The sequence below is a fragment of the Dermacentor albipictus genome, chromosome 8, assembly GCF_038994185.2.
Source record: "Dermacentor albipictus isolate Rhodes 1998 colony chromosome 8, USDA_Dalb.pri_finalv2, whole genome shotgun sequence".
In the NCBI taxonomy this organism is placed as follows: Eukaryota; Metazoa; Arthropoda; class Arachnida; order Ixodida; family Ixodidae; genus Dermacentor; species Dermacentor albipictus.
In genome coordinates, this window is record NC_091828.1 from 94,826,216 (window position 1) to 94,848,646 (window position 22,431).

Consider the following 22,431-nt stretch of genomic DNA (forward strand, 5'->3'; position numbering starts at 1 on the left):
GCTGCATGTATTCATTAACAATTAATATGTTTATGCTTGTTTTTAAACTTATATGGTTATTTTGTATTATTCGAGTGGCTTTATATTGTTATCTCGTGACTAATCACAGAAACTTCAGAACATGTCGGCTTTCTTTTTTTCTAAACTAACTGTTTACGACGTTTGATAAACTCCCTTACAGTCGGGAAGTTTATATAATATATATCAGCTTTTCTTCTCATGCTTTCACGGTTCATTTGATTCATTTGTTTGTGGTGCAGCTGGTGAAGCAATAGTTCGCCACATTTCAAATTTCATCAGTTTAAATCAATCAGCCAGACCCTTGTTTTACGCTATTTCTGCATCTATTCAGGGATGACGGTCTCCAGTGCGTCTAGGCGCTTATGCCTTGGTCCATCCCCTCTGTTTATTAAGATATCTGTGCCATCTAAACTTCTTATGACCTGTTCACGTTTGTGTTGTTCTTGTACTTTTATATCTTTTCGTGATGCCGAAGTTAAGTGGTGAAGTTCCAAAAAACTGCTAATCGCAATAATATCAGTGATGCTGTATAACACATTAACAGAGAAAAGCAAATGAAGTTGGTCTTTCTTTAGCGCAAAAGTATGAAATGACCGCTTATAGCAGAAAAAACGTCTCAGTTATACGCTGAATCGCTTCTCATTAACTATCTTTATTTTTGAAAAGTTACTGAGACGCATTGCGGCAAAGCACTCGAGGAGTTTGGATTGAAGCGTGGACATTCATTCAACCGGCTATCACAACAGCCTTGCAGTACGCATTTTCCACCACAGCACGTGCCTACGCATGGCTCTCCTGTTTCGTTCATCTGAAAAAATGTTAGAAAAGAAAACAGATAAATCACCGCTGTATGTCGTTTCCAGTTGTTGTACGGGTAATTCACTGCAGTACGGCGCGTGACAATTAATGCACAGTTTTAGCGTGTCCGCTGTTCCGACAAATGTGGGCGGTTTGGGCGGATTGCCGGATGGGCGGAAGCGTAAACGCGAGCGGCGGGAGTGGGGATGCCACCTGGTGGCGCAGAGCTCAAGCAGACAAACACAGAGCTAATATTGCAGCATAACCGAGTGTATACTGCGTCGCCGCTGGCAAAGCAGAACCTTTCAAGACGCAACGTGTTCACGATTACAGAGCTGCCGAAAAGCTTACACCAGCAGCGAAGTAGGACACACTTGGTAACGGCAATAATAGCTATGTTTGTCTGGTTCAGGTCTGCGCCGCCAGAAGGCGTTACCACTCCGTCCACTCAAGCTTTTACGCCTCCACTCACCTGACTATGGTCCCCAAAACCGCCCGCGTGCTTGCCGGAATGCCAGACTCGCTAAAAACTCTCTACAAGATACAACACCACGTGACATTGGCCAACGCTACAAGTACCGCAAGCACTATAAGCACCTTTCTTCGGCGCAAAGTGTGCAGATGAAAGCCGCACGCTGCTAACATCGCACGCTGCTTGACGAATTGTGCTGAGTTTTGTGAGCATCGCAGACCGCTCGGGTCTCGGTGGCATCTCTACGCATATTAACAGGCGCCGCAGCCGAAAATACTGTGTAGCGGACGAGGATAATGTACTTGTTTGGATCAGTAAAAAATAAGTTTGGTAAACGCAATTGTTCGGGAACAAGAAGAGGAACAAATTCTTCTCGAGCAGATTGGTGGCACACGCAGTGAGCGGCTGCAGCTGTCGCAGTGAATTCGATCCAAGAGACTGAGAGCGCTGTGAATTCACACCTATCCGCACAAGAGCATGTCGATTCAAGCTCTTTAATGCAAAAATTTCGCCTTAAAAAATGTGCCTCTTAAACAAGGGACAAAGCGCGCAAAAACGCGCCTTTCTCTCATGCTTCTTTTGTCGCAACTGCAGCAATATTCTGCACAGTATCTTTTTTTTTTTTGTCTCTCAGAACGTTATGAACCAGCCAATTTCAGCCAGCGCTTAGGAGGCAAGGCTTCTTCATCGAACATTTCAGCATATCTATACGCATCGCCACTGCATGCCTTGTGCAGTCTGCATAAGGCAACGACTGGAAAACATTGGTGAATAAAATCACAAATAAAAATATTAGAAACTAAATCAGGTGTTCTTACTTACCCAGCACGGCGTGCCATTTGTCCATGAACCTCGCTTTGCCAGCCAGAAGGGAAATGATCCAAGACCTCCACCACATACGAATTGACACTTCATCGCAGTCTCATTCTAAAAAGAGGGAGAAGCCTTTTTTTTCAGTAGGCTACCTCACACATCCGTTGATTGATGAAGAGTCAGAGAGGAAGGCGTGTGCACCAAATATCTATGGCAAAGTACGATGTTGGGCAAGTTGGTGCGCAGCTGTCAACGTTCGTAGCGCAGGCGAAAAGCGAAATAAAGATCAAACGGACTGTAAGAACTCACAAACAATGGCCACGGGGTCAAACGAATACATTTGCTTATCAAGAACAGCGCTGACACATGTATCACTGCTCATTTTGTCTCACTACACAACTGAGATGAGAGTTGCATAGATGTAACTGTACAATATATATATATATATATATATATATATATATATATATATATATATATATATATATATATATATATATATATATATATATATATATATATATATATATATTGTTGCAGGCAGAAAGCAGGCCCACGAGTGTAAAGTAATGTATATTTACAACTGATGTTAATGGCGTTCAGGCAACTGCCAGACTTCGTCTTCGTCTAGTCTAATCCAACTTCTTCCTTCCCTTCACCGTAACATCACCCTCCCGGCGGGGGGTAGCTCCGTCCCGGGGCAAGTTATAGAACATCACTTAATGGGGGGACATAGCGCTTCAGCCTGGTAACGTGAACAACATCGCTGGTGACGTTGGAAGGCACTGAAGGCTGACCGACTGGGGCGATCTCGTATGTCACGTCGGACAGTTGGCGTAAGATCTGGTACGGACCAGAATAACGGCAAAGTAGTTTTTTCGACAAGCCGACGCGACATGAAGGCGTCCAGAGAAGGACAAGGGAACCAGGTGAAAAGTGGGAGTCTCGGTGCCGAAGGTCGTACCGTCGCTTTTGAGAAGCTTGTGAGACTGTGAGGCAATGATGGGCGACTTCTCGGGCCTGGGCGGCTAAGTCAATAGCATCGCGAGCGTAACCAGTGCTGGGTGATTGTACTGCGGAAGTTAGCAACGTGTCAAAGGGCAAGGTGGGGTCGCGGCCATACAACAGGTAAAATGGTGAAAATCCGGCAGTGTCGTGACGGGACGAGTTGCATGCGAAAGTGATGCATTGTAAAGCGACGTCCCAGTCGCGGTGATCGTCGGAAACGTACATGGCCAGCATTTCAGTTAGCGTGCGGCTGAGGGTGGTACGCGGTAGCAATCTGGTGTTCTGTAGAACAGGAGCGGAGCAGATCGTCGACAACCTTCGATAGAAAGTAGCGGCCGCGATCCATCAGCAACAGGTGAGGGGCACCGTGGTGCAGGATGACGTCGTATAGTAAGAAGTCGGCGACATCTGTAGCGCAGCTGGTTGGTAGCGCTCGTGCAAAGGCATATCTCGTGGCATAATCGGTTGCTACAGCAATCCATTTGTTTCCTTTGATGGAAATCGGAAAGGCGCCAAGGAGGTCTAGGCCCACCCGGTAGAAGGGCTCTGTAGGGATATCAATTGGTTGCAGCAAACCAGCGGGAGGCATAGCAGGCGTCTTCCGGCGCTGACACAGGTCGCAAGAAGCGACATAACGGCGCACAGAGCGATAAATGCCGGGCCAGAAGAAGCGTCGCCGCAGGCGGTCGTATGTACGAGTGATGCCCAGATGTCCAGCAGTAGCAGCGTCGTGAAGTTGCTGGAGCACGGAACGACTAGGAGGAGCTCATATATATATATATATATATATATATATATATATATATATATATATATATATATATATATATATATATATATATATATATATATATAGTGCATTGCGTATTTGTTTGTTTATTTATTTATTTATTTGTTTGTTTGTTTGTTTGTTTGTTTGTTTGTTTGTTTGTTTGTTTGTTTGTTTGTTTGTTTTCATCGAACTTTTGTGCCTCAAGATTTTTCGGTGAAACCAGGGGCAAATATAAGGCGTTTAGGATTCATTCATAAAAAGCCCTAGAAACAAAAACTTCTTTTTGCCCGCAAAAATGTCAACTTCCCGAAAACGATGGCTCGCTGTGGGTAAAGCTTCGACTATAATGTCAATAGAAATGCCAGCAAGCATGGCTCTTGGTCTGTGATTCGGAGGATGACACCTAAATAGGGAGAGTGCCGACGGATCAAAAGAATACACGTATATTAATGCCTCGATCCGGGGAATATGAAGGTTTGAACTAAAGTTAATGCTTGCGAAGTAAGCAATTAATATTGACTAAATCTGCAGTTAAGCAGCATGCTAAAAATAGTTTGACTTGCTTCGTATAATGGCCAGCAACATGGATTTGTTCGCGGCCTCCTAGTGATTCGACATATTCATAAACCTTGGTTAAAGTCAGCTGAGACACGCTGTATAAAAACCCCAGCATTTGTTGCACAGTGACTTTTTTCTATTGAACTTTTTTTCGTACTACGTGCTTCTTAAAAAAAAGCCGAATAGTTGTAATTGCGATTAATTGAAACAGAATCTGAAATACTCGGCTTCACAACGCAATATAGTCCATTCGACCCGAGGTCTGACATTCAGTTCGTAGCTGTTTTTCTTTTTGTATTTGCCTTTGGGAGACAAAATCAGTCCCCTTTAGCTGGGCACCGCGAAATGATACGTAGAATGTATCCCTCCATTAAAACATCAGAGCTGGAAAATGTTCATCTGTTATGCGCATAACCAATACGTAAGCAGAACGCGAGAACAACTGAGAGCGCAACATAGTAAACATACCGAGGAAGCACTCCCAAATCTAGCAAGCATGGAAGCAGCTCACGGAACACTAGACGTTCGCAAGTGCCATATGTACGCAAAAGTAAGTGGAAATGTCCACAGGAATACCTGTTGGGTAGGGTGTCAAAGCAATTTATACATATACCGGATTCAAATTTAGCCACAACGGAGGAGTTACCACCTTTAGCAGAATTCTGGCCAAACAATTTTTCTCTCACATTTCTAGCAAAGAATACAAGCAAGAACTGTTTCTTTTAGTGGCAGATAAGTTGCTCATCATTTAAAAAGTTTGTCTAGCATAGTTGGTGCGACATTGAGAGTACATACAGCACGTGCAGACAGAGACAAGAGCAGGGAACGACACTGGCCGGAGTGATGACTAAGTTATTTCAACGCATTCCTAGATAAATATGGAGAGCGAGACAAAATGAGCAAACGGAGACGACCAACGACACATGCGCTTCTTTTTATTCTGCATTTCATTAGCTGGTCTTCTTTTCATGAAGGAGCACTACTGACACGCTTGCAATACGAGCAGAAGTATCGGAGTAATAAACAGTGCGACAAACGAAGCACATGAAACGTATTACTTTTTTTTCTGTCAGAAAACAGTTCAACTCGCGTCCCCGTTATTCGTGTCCCTGAAGCCATGCACCAACTTGTTGCGTCCTTGTTTAGGCATTTGAGAAAAACTTGCCTTTACGGGACACTTGGTAGGTGGGCATGTGGTAGTGTTGCTGGAGGACCGCAGAATGAAAGCGGCTGCAAGAAGAACGGTTCAATTGCACTAGCGCTTACGGTGGCATTCGCATGGCAGCCTCGCTGTAATGTCGCCATTCAGTTTTTATTCAACAACGTATACGCTTTCTGTCGAACTCTCACCTATAATGTTTCACCTATACTGCAATCATTCTCACGAGATGCGATTTAGATAACAATCGTTTAGAGTTCCACCAGAGAGCTGCTTTACTTTGGTTGAAAAGTGGGAATCTCAAGCTTGAGCTTGAGTTCGTTTATTATACATGTTTATACTGCCAAATTAATATCAAAACTCACAGAACGCACGCATAGATAAACGCGAATACAAGCCTGTACTTTATCTACCGTCAAAATGCCATCCTTGCAAGCGCTTTGTTGCACCTATTCTGCCCTGTGAGCACAGCACTAGGGATACACGATACATGTTCAACAGTACAAAGGTTTTCTCGGGGAGTGTATCAGACATAAAGAATAACGCTTATGCCTTATGAGTTGAAACTAATACTAGCGGGCCATACGAAGGCACGCGCGTGACCGTCATGTGATCCCACCAGGGAGTCTTTGACCAAGGCGAAAAATTATTTTTCTTAAACGTGACATTTTAGCACCAACACGAGGGCCTGTTCAAAATGGTTAGCAGGTCACCCTGAAAACAAGCCGCCCGCATGACGACCATACGCCGTTTCCTTTTTTAAATAAGTTTTAACCTTGGTCGCTGTCTGTCCCGTTTCATCACGATTCCTTCTGACAAGAAAAAATTTTGTAATTACTCTCCAACTTGAAATGTTAGTATGTGTTCTTCCCCGTGACACTGATGCGTCATCTGAGCATGTCAGAATGCTATCAGCCCTGTCACTGTGAAAGTGCGTTTTCTCTTCACATCACCAAAGTGAACGAACATTTTGTTTTGTGAATCCTTGTCAGGGTAAGAACTTGAGGAACCGAGTACTGATGGCTGTCCCGCTGCTGCGGACTCAACGTCTACTCCAACTGATCACGGGGACAATATACTTAAGCAGTCCACCTTGACCGATTCAGCTACGTTGTCCGAAGCTCGCGAATGCCCACTTTATCATCGTACCTCGGAACAAGCACTGAAGATGTGGGCACTCACATCGAAGCGAGCCTCGTGCAACTTCTTACATGAATGAACAGAGATACGGCTCAAATGAGTCAGTTCCGACAGTCACGGAAACTCTACACATCAAATTCCAATGACTGCCTTTCGTAGACATGCCATAGCGGACCTTAACGACGTCGTTGAGCCTTGTCAAAACTTTGTCCCAAACTTGATATTGCTTGTCGCGATACGGCCTCTTTCTTGAGTGCCGACTCTCTTTTTACGACATTTAAGAGCGAGCACACGTCGTCACAATTAACAGAACGCAAGTACACTGGAGGATGAATGCTTCTGTATCTAAGGGCTCTCCAAGGAACACGCGCTAACCTTTCCGCGTCTTCAGTGGAGCACGTGCTATGCCTCCAGTTTGCTTACTCGTATCACTCCATTTATTCATGCACGACACTCGACTGTGTTTCTCTTCGCTTGACATCCATTCTGTAGCTTTGTATTAATATCGTCGACTAAGTGTTTTACGCACTGACAAAATGGCTAACGCAGCTTCTTCCTTTTTATATCGACTAGAATGTCAGCAAACCCGCTCCGGCTACTTAATCCATGCTTCAGGCTTTTTATCTATCTTTATGCTTATCAGATTTATTTCCATAGCTCGTGGTGGGGCTTTTCGCTGTCTTAAAAGTTTCTCTCTTGTTGCTGTTGTTGGTGTTGTTCTTATGGCGCAGGTCTTGCTTCGTACATATTCAGTTCTAAATCAGGAAATTGGGGCAAATGAAATGGATAAGATCATGCCATTTAATAGGCACACATGTATACACATTTCATGATTACCAACCAGTACTGAGCCCGCAATAATTCGCGTTCTAAAATAATCGGTCAACTTACCCAGAAAAATTGCTGCAGCCACGCGGATCATTATCTGTCAACTTTCACCTCGACCGAATGGAAGCCTACAACAAAATTTGACGTCGACAGTATGATACAAAGTGCATGACATATATATCTCCTGCGATTACACAAAACACACTGCCCTGTCAATTTAATCATCTTGCCCCCCCCCCCCCACTTCTGTTTTCTACATGCGGCCATCTCCTGTATATATATTAACTTCCGCGCTACAGCTGTGAGCGTTAGTAACTTCTAGCCCACAAGTTTACCCGTCCTACAATGCTCTTTCATCCACCTATCGACCAGGCAATCTGAAGGAGGCCTCATCGATTTACTCACTGCTCCATACACTGCGAGCTCTGCCCAGTCCGCAACGACGAAACAAAAACATTTGTTACCGACATATCGCTGCGCTTCTCCATCGAAAAATGTCGAAAGACCCGTTTACAGTAAAGTTGCCGGCCTTAAATTGCTATTGATATTACGCATTACTATTTAAAAACGTGTTTAAGCTTCAGCAGAAAAAATACATTTCTGGTAAAGATTTCATTCATTTGAAGACGAGAAACATCTCTTTTTGTGCTATACTGTCGGCAAGCAGACGATAAACGATGGAAGTTCCGAAGAGTTCACTGCTTGCCTGCTCTCTCTGCCCCGTTCTCACGAATTTTGCATGCTGCCACTTTGTGCCGTTGCAGCAACCGAACAGAACGCGTGTCGAACAAAGATCTCTGATCGCGCCCGAGATGCAGCGGCTCAGGTAGAACGTTCCCCGCAGAGAGCAGCCGAAGCTTGCGGGCAACGACTTGCCACACGTTTACTTCACACTGCGGCTCGTTGTATGGCTTGCAAGAAATCTCACCCGTACTAACGTGCAACACTTAAAACCTTACCAAGTTTACTGCAGGCTTTCGCCTTCACGTGATACAGCTAGGAGTTTAACATGGTGCCGAACTTTTTCGTCCATAAATTTCCTTCACATGGTCCGGGTTGCCTTTGAGTAATTGACCTAAATAAACGCACTCCTGTACAGACTCTACAGGCTGACTGGCGATCATGAATCCTTGTTTACTTGCCAGGCTATAAAACATTATATGTTATCCGCATAAGAATCTTCAACCCTACTCTTACAATTTCTCAGTTAGGGTCGTCAATCGTCTGTGGCAATTCTTCCCAGGTGTTGCTGAACAGAACACTGTCATCCACGCACCTAAGGTTGCCTAGATATAATACGCTTCTAATAAATGTGACCATTAGAAGATTAATTATCAAATATTCAACTTTTTACGCGAGCCTTGAGGACAGTTGTTTATATGAGAAATTTGGAGGCAGTCCCATTTAAGTTAATAACATTCTTCTTATCGTTAAGCTCGCGAGTAATACAATCTATAAATCATCAAATTTCAACGTTCAATACAAGCGATACAGAACTCGAGCGCGCCCACTTTTTTAGGTTAGAGGGAAACGGCCCGTGACGAAGTTTCAGTGATGACATGTCGCGTCAAACACGGCACGACGCGACAGATTCTTACCAGGCATAACGTGCCGTATCAGTGAGTATCTGCCGCGACATATAGGGTGCGATCTTGTACGCGTTCCAAAATAGAACGGAGGCGGTTCGTTCTTTACGTCATGAAATAGGCCGTATGTTCCGTTCCGTTCGTCCGATAGCAGACGACACGGAATGATTGACAGCAGATATCACGTCACAATTGACGTCATGGCGTTCGGCACGGTTCAAATTGACGAATCGTATTTGGCTCGGTGGAACGAACCACCTCCGTTCTATTTTGGAACGCGTACAAGATCGCACCCTAAGTTTCAAAACTTTGTCGCGCTTTTGTCTCGCGACGTTTCCATCTGATACGATAGCTGGGCAGCCGTTTTCCGCACTCCGTTTTGTTATCTCCTGGATCGAGCATTGAAATTTGACGATGAATATTTCGAATTAGGCCCGATATTTCAGAATAAAAAAAAATGGAGGTGGATTAAAATGTGGCTACCTCTAAGTGTGCCATAAAACTGCCCTCAAGGTTCTCAAAAAAGAGTTAATCAACAATCTTTTTTCAGTAGTCTTCTCAAGGTTACATTATTAGCGGCAATGTATGCGTTGCCTACGAGCTCCTATCCAAAAGCACCCCGTTCGCTACGCTCATAGCCCTTTCATTAAACCTTTGCGTAAGAATCTGCAGTCTAGAAAAGCACCAGTTGAGATCGCATAACATCTTTTCAAAAAAGAAATCTACAGGACACACCGTGATGCTGTACCTGTATTTTCTTTAAAGCGCCCCTGTGGTACTCTGGCACTTCGAATCCCGAGCTTCTTCTTGCTTTCAGTTTCGTTTTCTTTATTACAGCCTTAGTTAAAAATGAAGTATTTGTGCATTACTAAAATACAGTTGCATGTCTCACACTACTTACACTGCAATAACCAAAGGTTAAGGAACAGGTATGTACTTGCTTAGTTCACTGCGTGTCGTTAAACTCTGATGTGTGTTCACGTGTGTGATCATGTGTGATCCCGGTTGTGTGTTCTGTAGAACTGTTTTCTTCGGCGCTGTGTGAATGCAGCTGGACGCTGCCATTTAGAGGGTAAATATTCGCTGCACACAAGGATTTCGAGCATGGTTTCAAAGGTAAACGAACAGCTGCCGCAAACACGCTCACCCACTTCGCTTCCAATTCATCTTGTGGAGCTTTGCAATCATTCTAATGACGCATTTTGTACGCCGTGTTCGTCTCCCTTCCCGACCGATCGAGCTTAGTGCGCATGCGTCACAACTTTTAAGGTCATCGCCATCATCAACACGCATGCATTTGCGTACGCGGTGGACGCTTGCCGAAAGGTCGTTTCTCAGTGGCGCTGGAGTTCCCGGATGTACACCGAGATTTCCAAGTTGCAGCTCCCCATAACACCAACGATTATTGAAAACATTAAGCAGATACTCATCTTTCATAGGCAACGCGGGCCGCGTCTAGCACAAATGATGATGATAATATGCTTTAAATATTGGTAATCTTTCCCCAAACAATGGTAACAGAGGCTTCAAGGTATGTGAGACCTACATTCTGCATCCGTCGGGGCGGAATTTCCACGAGCCACCGAAACGCAACCCGGACCCCCTCCGTTGCAGAAAGCATAGAATTGACGCCTAGCGTTCGCGTTCAGTGTATACAGTAAAAGCTCGCTAATTCGAACCGCAAGGGGAAGCCGCTTCAGTTCGAATTAACGAAAGTTCGAACTAATTAAAGTGAAGGAGAGCAACAGTACACTGTGATTTGGAAGCAGTAGGGCATGTAAGAAATTTGGCGTGTTAGAAAGTGATGGCCTGTGCCGCGGGCACACGCCATCTTCAAGTCGAAGCTCTGGGTCCGACTGTGCCACACCACCGATGTCCACCGAAACGAACTTTAGCCGAGGCTTAACACCATCACAACGAATCGCGACGGCCGATACCTCCTAAGCTGAAAACAGAGGTACACAACCGATGAAGACTGCCGAGACAAAGACACCGAACATGTGAAGGTGGCGAAGGTCCTGATTCGTTGGTTCTTGATTGCAAGCGCAGCTGCGACGTACTTGATTCGCTGTGTTTTTGCGCTTGCTGTGCCATCTCCGCACAAAATTAGCAGCTGTACAAGATTTGCAAAGCCTCCGAGATTCGCAACTGGAAGAAGTCTCGGAGGTTACGTAGAACGGAGAGGCGGCAGCCGCCGCTGCCTTCTGGCTGACCCCTTGCCGGTAAGATTATTTTCCGATTTTGCCTTCTCTCGCCGTTCTCTCCGTTTCGGAGGCAATACAGCGTTGTGTGTAGGCAGTAGGCGCGTTTCTCTGGCCGTGTGCCAGGCAAGCGTAGTTCGAATTATCCGTGAGGGAACCTTCTCGCGTTCGAATTACCGGACTTTTTTTATACATAGACTTCTGTGGAGCTTGGCCGGACCAAATCGTACAGTTCGAATTATCCATAAATTCGAATTATTGAAGTTCGAATTAACGAGCTTTCACTGTATTGTCCCTTAAATATTTTAATAACGATAGATGCTGCGTTTTCAATTGACCAAAAATAGCCGTACCGTTCGAGCCCTGAGTGGCATGCTGCCGCGATTTGCGATAATAAGCACGCTTGTACTTGTAAAGGTGTGAGAACAGATGTGCGCCTTCAAAGGTTGCCGTGTTATCAGTGTAGTTCGGAGCGAAGACATTTCTTTTTTTCACGCTCACCCTAAACGCACAAGTACCCTCATTACACTGGCATACAGCAGATTTGAATGGTTGTAGAATTTCGGGCAGAAATGGCAATGTTTTCATGTCCGAAATATAAAGTTGATTTAATGGCGTAGTCTTTTCTATTTCTTCGTTTAAACGGAAATACTGAGAACCGGTAAATGCTCAAAAAAATTAATCACCGAGATTAGAGCACCGAAACCCTCCAATAAAAAAAAATATCCCGCTTCCGTAAATTTTCTTGGCTATTGGCCTCGAGCTCCACCACTGGAAAAGCTGGCGCCACCGTCGCCGTGACGTGCTAGGAGGGATCACGTGGACATAGCGGCCGCGTCGGCTGCTTCGGGCGCGCCGAAGCGAGCTGAAAACGAGTTTAAATTCCCTCGTACGCTGCGGTTTTCATTTAGTGGCGAAATTTTCCCGCTTCGAGTGTCTCCTTTACAACGTTTGAAAGCACTACAATAGGTAGTGGCTGCCTTTGAAGGCGCGCAACATGGTAGGCTACTGCTCGGTGCCGCAGGGCCGGACGCACGTAACGGAGGCCGGTGTCGGCCTTATTCACACGTAGCCGCAGGACAAGAAGCTGTGTGAAGCTTGGCTCGCGAAACATAAAACCGGCCGTCATCGGCTACAACTCGGGTATGCAGCAAGCACAGACGCGAGGAAGATTTCTGCTACGGCGCCCGGTCTGCGATGTTCTCAAAACGCGCACTGAGACGCTCGCCTGAGTCCGCTGCCCGGCTAATGTCATGACGGTTTGGTCTATGAACTTGTCGATACTATAGATACTGCCAAGTTCAGTGGACTGGAAAGGCAGCGGTGAGAAGCACATTTAAAGAAAGCATGGCATATGGTCATGTTTGTGTTATGAAATAATGCACTGGATTACAAAAAAGGAGCAGCGGGAAATTGCACGCTGAGAACGCCGATAAACATACAGTGCGACGCAACTCTAGAAATAGTATTGAAATTGTCAAAGAATTTAGAAGAAAAAAAAGATTGCATCGTCGCGACGGCACATCACAGTCCCCGTAGGCGTCGAAGTCTCTACAATGAAATTATTTTCGAACAGCTCTGATAGCGCCCACGCAACAATAGTTGCCTGTATACTGTCAAATGCTCATATTCTGCGGCCTAAAGCTCATGGCACGGTGCGAAAACGCACGCGCGGAGAAAGCGAAACAGTGCGCGGACAAGCATGCAGACGCGCAGTCGGTCGCTGCGAATCTGCGCGATCGCTGCATTGAGGCTTAATTCTATTACGCTCCATTTAGTTTTACAAACACTATAAGAACATATTTCACATAGTTTGCTCTCGGCGTTTACCTAGCTTTCACGCAAGAAGCCGGTTCGGGAGACTCCATCGCGGCGACCGCGCGCAGTGGCGTTGACTGTACGTATTCGGTAAAGAGATAGCGGCTGTAAACGATTGTGTGCTTTCAGCTTGCCCAAGATTATTATTTAGACAGTAAGAAACTTCTCTCGTTTCGGAAGTGCTTACAGAAATGTCCGGGAAAGCTCGCGCGTGGTGTTTTCAGTGAGCGCTGACAGCAAAACCTATGAGGAGCGCGTCACGTGATCCCTCATACTACGGCATGGAGGCGCTTCCGATAGAGGGCGACTCCGTAACTCCTCGCCGCCAATACCGTCTAACGCGGATGAATATGATGTATATCATTACATTACACATCTCGATTAAAAATATTCTACATTTCTTGCTTCAGCTTTGTAACAAATTATCGTGACATTATTCGCAGCAATATACATTAGATTTGTGCGCTTTCGACGATCAAACAGATGCCGTTTACACAAGTGCGATTTCATGTTTTCACTTACTTCTGAAGCAGCGTTTTACCCGCCGTGGTCGCTCAGTGGCTATGGTGTCGGGCTGCTGAGCACGAGATCGCGGGATCGAATCCCGGCCACGGCGGCCGCATTTCGATGGGGGCGAAATGCGCAAACACCAGGTGCGCGTTACAGAACCCCAGGTGGTCGAAATTTCCGGAGTCCTCCACTACGGCGTGCCTCATAATCAGAAAGTCGTTTTGGCACGTAAAACCCCATCATTCAATTCATTGAAGCAGCGTTGTTAACTTTGCCCTCTACAGTTTTTTCTACATCAACGCCATTTTCGGAAAACTTCCATTGAAGCTCTTCACAATTTGATTCGAACGGTCGGTAGATACTGTCTCCTGCCAAACGACATTCCGTCAAACTCTTGACTAACAGTCGGTAGATCGTAACCTTTGCGCAACAAATTTCGTGGAAACGGTTATGCGCAGTCTACTCGCAGAAAGAAAAGCGACCGTCGGTAAGTCGCAACAGTCGCCACCACTAGGCTGACCACAGAACCCACTCACCGGCAACTACACGCAGTATAGCAGATACAAAAACAAAAAAGGAAAAGAAAAAGACAAAGTGTTCGCCCTTGCGATGTACCACAATGCAACACCACCTTGCTTACGCGGGTGTGCCAGTAGCCGCATGCTCCGGCTGATGCGTTTCATTCCCTGAGTATACCGTGCATACACGTGGCAGGATACTGTGGCTCTCTCGTCGTTTATCTGTGCAAGTCCTCTCGGCAAAAAAAAAGGACATCCTCCGACTCGCTTCGATCTAGAACGTTGCACCTCGAAATAACACCGGCAGCTTGATCGCGAGAAAACGTTCGCTGAGATACAGAGCCACGCGTGAATACTTACCGCTCCTCAGCGTCTGTATTAGCTGCTTTTTTTTTTCTTCCGCTGCGACAGCGCGGTGTGCAACCAAGAGACACACTCTTAAGTGCTTGCTCTTCCTCCCCGAATTCTATTTTATACATAGTAGCACATGGTATAGCATACCATCAGACACCGCGTGCAGAACAGATGGCGGGCTTACAATGGGAACGAACAGACAGACAGGCGAAAGTAACCAACGATTGCAGCCTGCTCAGTTCCTCGAAGTTTTCATGACGCCCCCTTTCGCAGTTTCGGAAGAAGTCGCATTTCACCTTTACTGCGACATTTAAAACAAAGAAAAGAAATGACGAGATAAATAAAAAATTCGCCTCCAACAGTCACTAAATGTTATTTTTTTATATTTTGAATGCAGTGATCCTCATTAAATTTGCTGAAGTCGTTGCCGACAAAAACGATTTCTCCTTTGCTATGTAAGTAGGTGGGAGCTAAAGCTCGCTCTTAAGACGTAGCTTTAGCTCGGAGTCTCCCATCTAGCTCCTTTCACGTGATTCAGCGGCACTGAGCCTCATCTCCTTCGTCCTGAACACCAATTAGTGGCCCGCACCCGTCGCGTGAATCCAGCTCTGGTGTCGACTGCCCAACGGATGCGACGCTCCGAGCTGCCGTGGAAACACACTTCGCCCAACCAAACCAACTTATCGTTTCGCTTCAGCGTCCCTTAATTCGGATTTTCGGAAGTTACCGCAAGGAAAACGCGAGACTTGAAGAAAGGGAAAAAACACGAACAGGTACTGACCACTCATGATCCATTGAAACCAACGCCAAGCTTACACAGATCACAAACACGTGCGCATCCGAAAAGCAACGTAAAAAGCAATAAAAACACAGAGCGACCTTAAACAGGGGTGCGATACAACTGCTAAGACAAACGCTTACAGACTGCCGCACCGAACACGTGCGTATCACGTGGAAAGAAAGAAAGGTTCTTCTTGAGGAACCGCAACTGACGGCGAGCTAACGCAGTAACCATTGTTAAGGCGCCGCATGGCCGCTGCGCCTACAATCCAGCTGGCCGTGTGCTTTCAAAGGCGGATATTATCTGCAGAAAGAAGTCGCCCTGCAGAAAATGTCAGATGAGTTTCGCATGAAAGTCTCCTGAGTTTTGACCTCACAGCCATTTGAGTTTCTGACGTGCTTCTTTAGAATTTTCTGACGTATTCCTAACGTCATTTTAAAACATATTGGTAATGCCTTTCTGTTGAATTCTTGATGCCTGTTTTTCTTGACAGCACGAAATGCCCTCCTAATGTGCTCTCCAGAGCAGTTTTCTTCTGACCGTCTCAAGTCTTCTCAATGAACCTCTAATGAGCTTACGCATTAGACTGCTTGGCGTACGTTTCATTAAATCATCAGTTCTCAGTGCCAGTGGCTGGACAGTGAGGCAAGTTTCGGTATTGGCAATAAAGCGTAACCATGACACTGGTAGCCAAAGAAAAATTCAATAACTTCTCCATATGTGGCTGTATCCTTTCGAGCTACATAACAATTAACTGAAGTGATGCAATTATTTGTAGAAACAAAGTGGTGCCTATGGCTATTTTCTTTTTCGGCGTCTTGTGTCTTTATATGATCGCTTCATTTGTTGCCCCAGTGGGCGTATCTTTCACTCTTATCGCTTCGGCTGCCATTCTCTTCGCCTGCTCCTGCCGCTTTATTTGCACGTGCACGTTTTTTCGTATGCTCTGCATTTTACAAATTTCTTTCTGTGCCTGCGAATGTTCCGGCAATTTCGGAAAAAGTGAGTAAAGAATACAAGGCTTGCTGCCCGGTTGTGTGATGTGGCAAGTTGCCCTTCAGAAAATATCAGATGAGTTTCGCACTAAAGCCTCGGGAGTTTTGACGTTACAACCATTAGACTTTCTCACGTGTTTCCTTGGAATTTTCTGATGTATTCCTAACGTCATTCTAAAACATATTGGTCAACGCCTTTCTGTTGAATTCTTGTGACGTGATAACTTTATTTGGAGTCCGGCGATTGGGAGGCCCGGGCCTGGGGCCGCCTAGATGGCCACTGGGAGCTGCTGCTTCCGTGCGGCTTCCTTGGCTCGCTGGACGGCCCAAAGTAGGTTTCTTAGAGTTCTGAGCTGAGCAGTACGTAGATTTTTTGGGGAGACTGCCATTTTATTTTGGTATATTTCACATCCCCACAACATGTGTTGAAGGGTGGCTGTAATAGACTTGCATAGCTTGCACATATCGATCTCGTATATATCGGGGTAGAAAGCTTTTTTGGTTGCACGGGACTCATGTAAGTTTCTGTTTGTAGTCACCTTCAAGTAACGAACTCAGCTCTGTTCAGTTAGTGTGAAGTGGCGGTAGTACTCGCTTCCGATTTTGATAGCATTTGGTAATATCGCTAAATCTTGTTAATCTATATTTTTCTCTCGATTTCCTCCTCCGCGTCCTCCTGACCGATGGAAGACGCTCTTTGCTCAGCTCGGCGAATAAGACCTCGAGCTTCGCGGTGTGCTACCTCGTTGAGGTTGACTGCGGGAATGTCTGGAGTCGTATGCGCTGGAAACCAGAGCTATTGCCTGCCGTTCTTCTCTGCATTGGAGAATTTTGCTTCATTGACTCTGATGGTGTGCTATGCCTCAGGAGAGATCCTACCGTTTGCATAATTTCTAATGGCCGCTTGAGAATCGCTAATGATGTACTGAGCATTCGTGGAGACCAATGCTAGTGCAATGGGTGCCTCCTCTGCTGTCTCGGAATGTTTCGTATTAACCGATACGCTTGTAAGGGGTCTTTGGGTGTGATCTACGATTACTGCTGCGCAGCTATTTCTGCGTGAGTATTCAGCCGCGTCTACGAAGGTTGCTCTGTCGTCTGACCCAAAGCTTCGGATCATTTTCTCGACTCTAACCTGACGTCTGCCATCGTTGTAACCTGGATGCATGTTCTTCGGTATATTTGTTACTAGGAGTTTGTCACGAATTTCTCTCGTTAGCGTCCTTTTCCCCGTATAGATTGTGGTAATCAATTCTAGTTTGCTTAGTATATGCCGTCCTGTTTTGGTTTTCGTTAATCGTTCTGCTTGAGACGTTTGTTGTGCTTCTATGAGTTCGAACAGTGTGTTGTGGAGTCCTAACTTTAGTAGAAGATCCGTGCTCGTACTGATGGGAATCCCTAGTGCTAGTTTGTATGCCTTTTTTATCAGGTTGTTATTTTAGTCTTTTCAGCTGCAAACCAATTCTGGAAGGCTGCTATGTATCTGATCTCACTGATTACGAATGATTTTACCATCCGTATGATACTTCTTCCTTCATACTCTGGTGCTTGTTAGTAATTCGTTTGATTAATCTCATGGTGTTTGTTACCTTTGTGTCTAACTTCTTTATGGTTTCCCCATTTGTGCCTTTGTTCTCGATTACTAGACCCAGCACCTTGAGCTGGTTGACTATTGCGATATTCCGCCCGTTCTTGGTGTGTAGCTTGATTTCCTCATGAGCCTCGTTTCTGTCGTATAGTGTGGGGCGGTACAAGAGAAGTTCAGATTTCTCTGCAGAGCATCTGAGGCCTGCTCCTATGAGGTGTTCCTCTACTGTCTTAATTGCAGTCTGGAGTCGTTGTTCTCTTGATCCGTCGCTACCATCATAGGTCCAGATAGTAATATCGTCCGTGTAGATTGTGTGATTCAAGGACTCTATGTGATTTAATTTTTCGGGGAGTCCCATCAAGACGAGATTAAACAGCATCGGCGAGATGACAGCGCCTTGCGGCGCTGCCGCAAGGCGACGTCGACCCCGCGGTACACCAGCGACCCCGCTTACGTATCGCCGACGACGACGTCACGCTTCCGCCGCGAAGCTGTGCCCTCGTGCCTGCAATCTGCGACAACTTCAACACCGGGACTGGCGTCGCTGAACACATCGACGCACTGGTACTGAGTCAAGGGGTTTCCATCGCCAGGGCCGTAATTAACGTACACGACGGACATGCTGAACTCCTGCTGACGAATTTCACCAGGGAACGTCGGCACATTGTTAAAGGCACGGTTGTTGCTTACTTCGACGAATTTACTTCAATAGAGGACTGCCTCTCAGTGGAGCACGCGACGTCCACCGTGGTTATGCCTGCCCCTGTGGTTGACATCAGTCCCACCTTATCGCCCGTGGAACGCAACAGCCTTCTTGAGCTCATCGATGAGTTTAAGAGCTGCTTCTCATCCACGTCACGAGTTAGCCAGACGCCGCTCGCTAAGCACCGTATTGTCACCGAAGCAGACGCCAGACCAATTCGGCAAAATCCTTATCGTGTGGCACCTAAAGAGCGCGAGGCGATACAAACGCAAGTGAAGACGATGCTTGAGGACGGGGTTATTCGGCCACCTAAGAGTCCTTGGGCACCGCCTGTCGTATTGGTGAAAAAGAAGGACGGCAGCCTGCGCTTCTGCGTCGACTATCGAAAACTCAACCAGATCACAAAGAAAGACGTTTATCCGCTGCCGCGTATCGACGATTCACTGGACAGGCTACGAAACGCAGGTTACTTTTCGTCGATGGACTTGAAAAGCGGCTACTGGCAAATAGAAGTTGATGAGAGAGACCGTGAGAAGACCGCTTTTGTGACGCCCGACGGACTTTATGAATTTCAGGTGCTCCCCTTCGGTTTGTGTTCTGCGCCGGCAACGTTTCAACGACTAATGGACACGGTACTCTCAGGCCTCAAATGGCAAACCTGTCTGTTGTACCTCGACGACGTGATTGTTTTCTCCGTCACGTTCGAGGAACACTTAGAGACTAAAGACGGTCTTTGAAGCAATACGCTCAGCTAGTCTAACTTTGAAACCTGAAAAGTGCCATTTTGGTTTTGAAGAACTTCAATTCCTCGGTCACGTTGTTAGTCGTGAAGCTGTCCGACCTGACCCTGACAAAATCTCTGCCGTCGCTAATTTCCCAACGCCGTCAGATAAAAAGGCAGTGCGACGTTTTCTGGGCCTTCGCGCCTACTACCGACGGTTTATCGCGGAATTTTCGCGTATCGCATGGCCATTGACACATCTTACCAGAGAAGATGTCCCCTTTATGTGGGGTGAAGACCACCAACGGGCTTTTGATGACTCACGGAAACGGCTGCAGACGCCTCCGGTGCTCGCACACTTTGATGAAGACGCCCCTACGATTCTTCATACCGACGCTAGTAATGTCGGCCTTGGCGCAGTGCTTGTACAGCGGCAGGACGGCGCCGAAAGAGTGATTGTTTACGCCAGCAGGACGCTATCAAGGACGGAGGCTAACTACTCTACTACAGAAAAAGAATGACTCTTGGATCACCTTTGCAACTTTCACGTCCTTCTTTGAACAGTTTGCTCCATCGCTTCACAATGGCCAATGAAATGCAATGTTCAACGTACACGGCAGCCATGCAACAAATAATTTCTTTTTGAGAAACACCTTCAGCCGTCAAAAACATCACACCACGCTGTTCAACTTTTGGAGCGTCCATTATGTCACGAAACTATGTTCAACCCAGTGTATGAGAGCATTAAAGAAAATTTATCCTCACACTTTCGTGTCACTTTTGTGAGATGCCTGTATGCTACGCGCATGCCTTGCAGATAATGAACCGAACCATTATTGCGCTGAGTGGGTTGGCTTACTTTCCTTTGGCTTGCCCTCGTGCATTAGAAATGCGAAGATACACCTTGATAAAGGACATAAATGTGTCACTGGAAACAAATTTCGCTGCACGTATACACAAAACCTCGCAACAAGATATTTAAATATATATATATAAGTATCCAATAAAGCTGCGTATCTAAGAAAAAGTCTCTGTATATAATGCCTCAAACAAGGCAAATAAACATGTTGCGCAATCACATATTCGCAGAATTCTAAGGCCTCCACTCCTCCTGATGTATCGCATGCGACGGAAGTCCCACGGGTAGCGAGAACAGGAAAATTGAAGACGGCTCAATGTGTCCCCGCAAATAAAAGTCAAAGTAGAAAATAAGAACGCAGTTATTTTTGCTGGCTTTAATGCCTAGACATGGATGTTTTGGCGCAGGTGAAAAAAATGTTGGAAGTTCTTTTCTGTAACATGACGGCACAAATGAACCATAACGCTTTGTCTCATGGGACCTCGTTGCGTGCTTGTCAAGTTGTCTGATACTGTGTTGATTTGGCTTGTCTCGTTGTATGGTCGGACGTACGACTTTATAAAAGTCAATTCACCTTTGGCGTCAGATGTTTATAACAACATTAAACCCACAAAGTTCCAGAACTGCAAGTCTAAAGCACAACTTTGGAAATGTCAATGCACCTTTCACATCAAAAGTTTGAGAACTTTATACCCATAAAGTTTCGGAATCAAAATCCATGCGCTCCGTAGATTCCGCGGCCACCGCGAGATGCCGCGACGAGCCCGCTCGCCATCAAAACACCCTTGAAAATTTGTGCTCGGATGGAGATCCTTGCATCATGTGACTCCCGGTGCATGGGCGCTGCCGCGAAATCTGGTCCGAGTTCGCAATGTTCGCGCTGAAATGTCATTTCGAGCGTTAAAAACACACTCTAGGCAAAAATCGAGTATTTCCGGCGCCGGGGTTTGTTTTGGTCAGCGGTGCATGACAGCATGAAAAAATTTCGGGGGGGGGGGGGGGGGGGAGGCTGAAGCCCCATAAGCCCCATAAGCCCTGGCTACGCCCCTGATACCCCTACCATACATGGACCTTGGAATGCTAGAATCTTCTTGAGCTTACTTCAGTAAAGTTGTGGAAGTACTGATGTTGCTCGGCACTCTTGACTTCAGTGATTTCATTAATATGGCAAAAGTAGGAGGAGTGCAGGCTCCTTTCGGCAAAGTCACGAGTAATCTTACGCAAAAAAAAGCATGCTGTGCCAGAAACAACTGTTCTAAAAAAGTTGAAATGCTTTCGCCTCCGTATTGCGTCGACAACGAAATTCTCATGACGTATGACCTCCAGCCAATGATGAAACTCGCAAAATAGCTCTAACACCTGTCCTATGCTTCAAACAAGCCGTACGAAACTGAGCCTACAGGCTCTGTTATAGAAAGTGCATAATGTACATTCAATGTATTAGAGAAAGGTCTTGAAAACCATTCAAAAAAGAATTGTTCTGAGCAGATTGCCCTGATGCATTGAATGCAACCGACTTGCGTTACTTTTTAAAAATATTTCTCAATCTCTCGAAGCTACGCGCTGAATAATAGGTACGTATTATCGTTCTCCACAAAGAATTCTGTTCTGTTCCACAAAGAATTCTGTTCCTCCACAAAGAATTTAAATGAATGAATGAATGAATGAATGAATGAATGAATGAATGAATGAATGAATGAATGAATGAATGAATGAATGAATGAATGCGTGGTGTTTATCGGCGCAAGGGCCAGGTACGGCCAAAGAGCGCCAGCAAAAAAACTTAGGGATATTCGTTATTGTAACTGCGCCATTTATGCCTAGATAACGACAGAACAAATGAAGTGTATTTCAAATGTTAAGAAACATCTGCAATATGCTCGCGAGGAATTTCGTACTGATACCTTGTTCGCTATGTTACAGATCTGAATGAATCTCTGGTGGTCTTATATGTTGTATTTCGATCTGAATGAATCTCTAGTGGTCTTATATGTTGTATTTCGAAACAAAACCACATCTGAAAAAAGACTATAGACATTTTCAACATAATTTGCTGAATATTTATCGGCACGCTAGCAAGAAGAGAGCTATGCAGAAAATTGACTGCAGGTATAGCATGTTGCTTGGACTAGCAAGTATACCCATTGTATGGAATAAAAACTGACGTTTTTGTTACTGGTATGCGAAAAATGTGGATCTGCTGCTCTTGATAATCTTTTCATTATTCA

The 22,431-nt window shown here is 45.6% G+C and overlaps 1 long non-coding RNA gene across 1 annotated transcript; it reads right to left on the reverse strand.

The window, feature by feature from the left end:
- Nucleotides 1-700: 700 nt before the first annotated feature.
- LOC139048510 (uncharacterized) lies at nucleotides 701-14,686 on the reverse strand. Its single transcript, XR_011507744.1, has 5 exons — nucleotides 14,563-14,686; nucleotides 7,633-7,697; nucleotides 5,608-5,672; nucleotides 2,114-2,218; nucleotides 701-829 (listed from the first exon to the last, which is right to left on the reverse strand). It is a non-coding gene; the product is annotated as an uncharacterized lncRNA (long non-coding RNA).
- Between the last annotated feature and the right edge of the window lie 7,745 nt (nucleotides 14,687-22,431).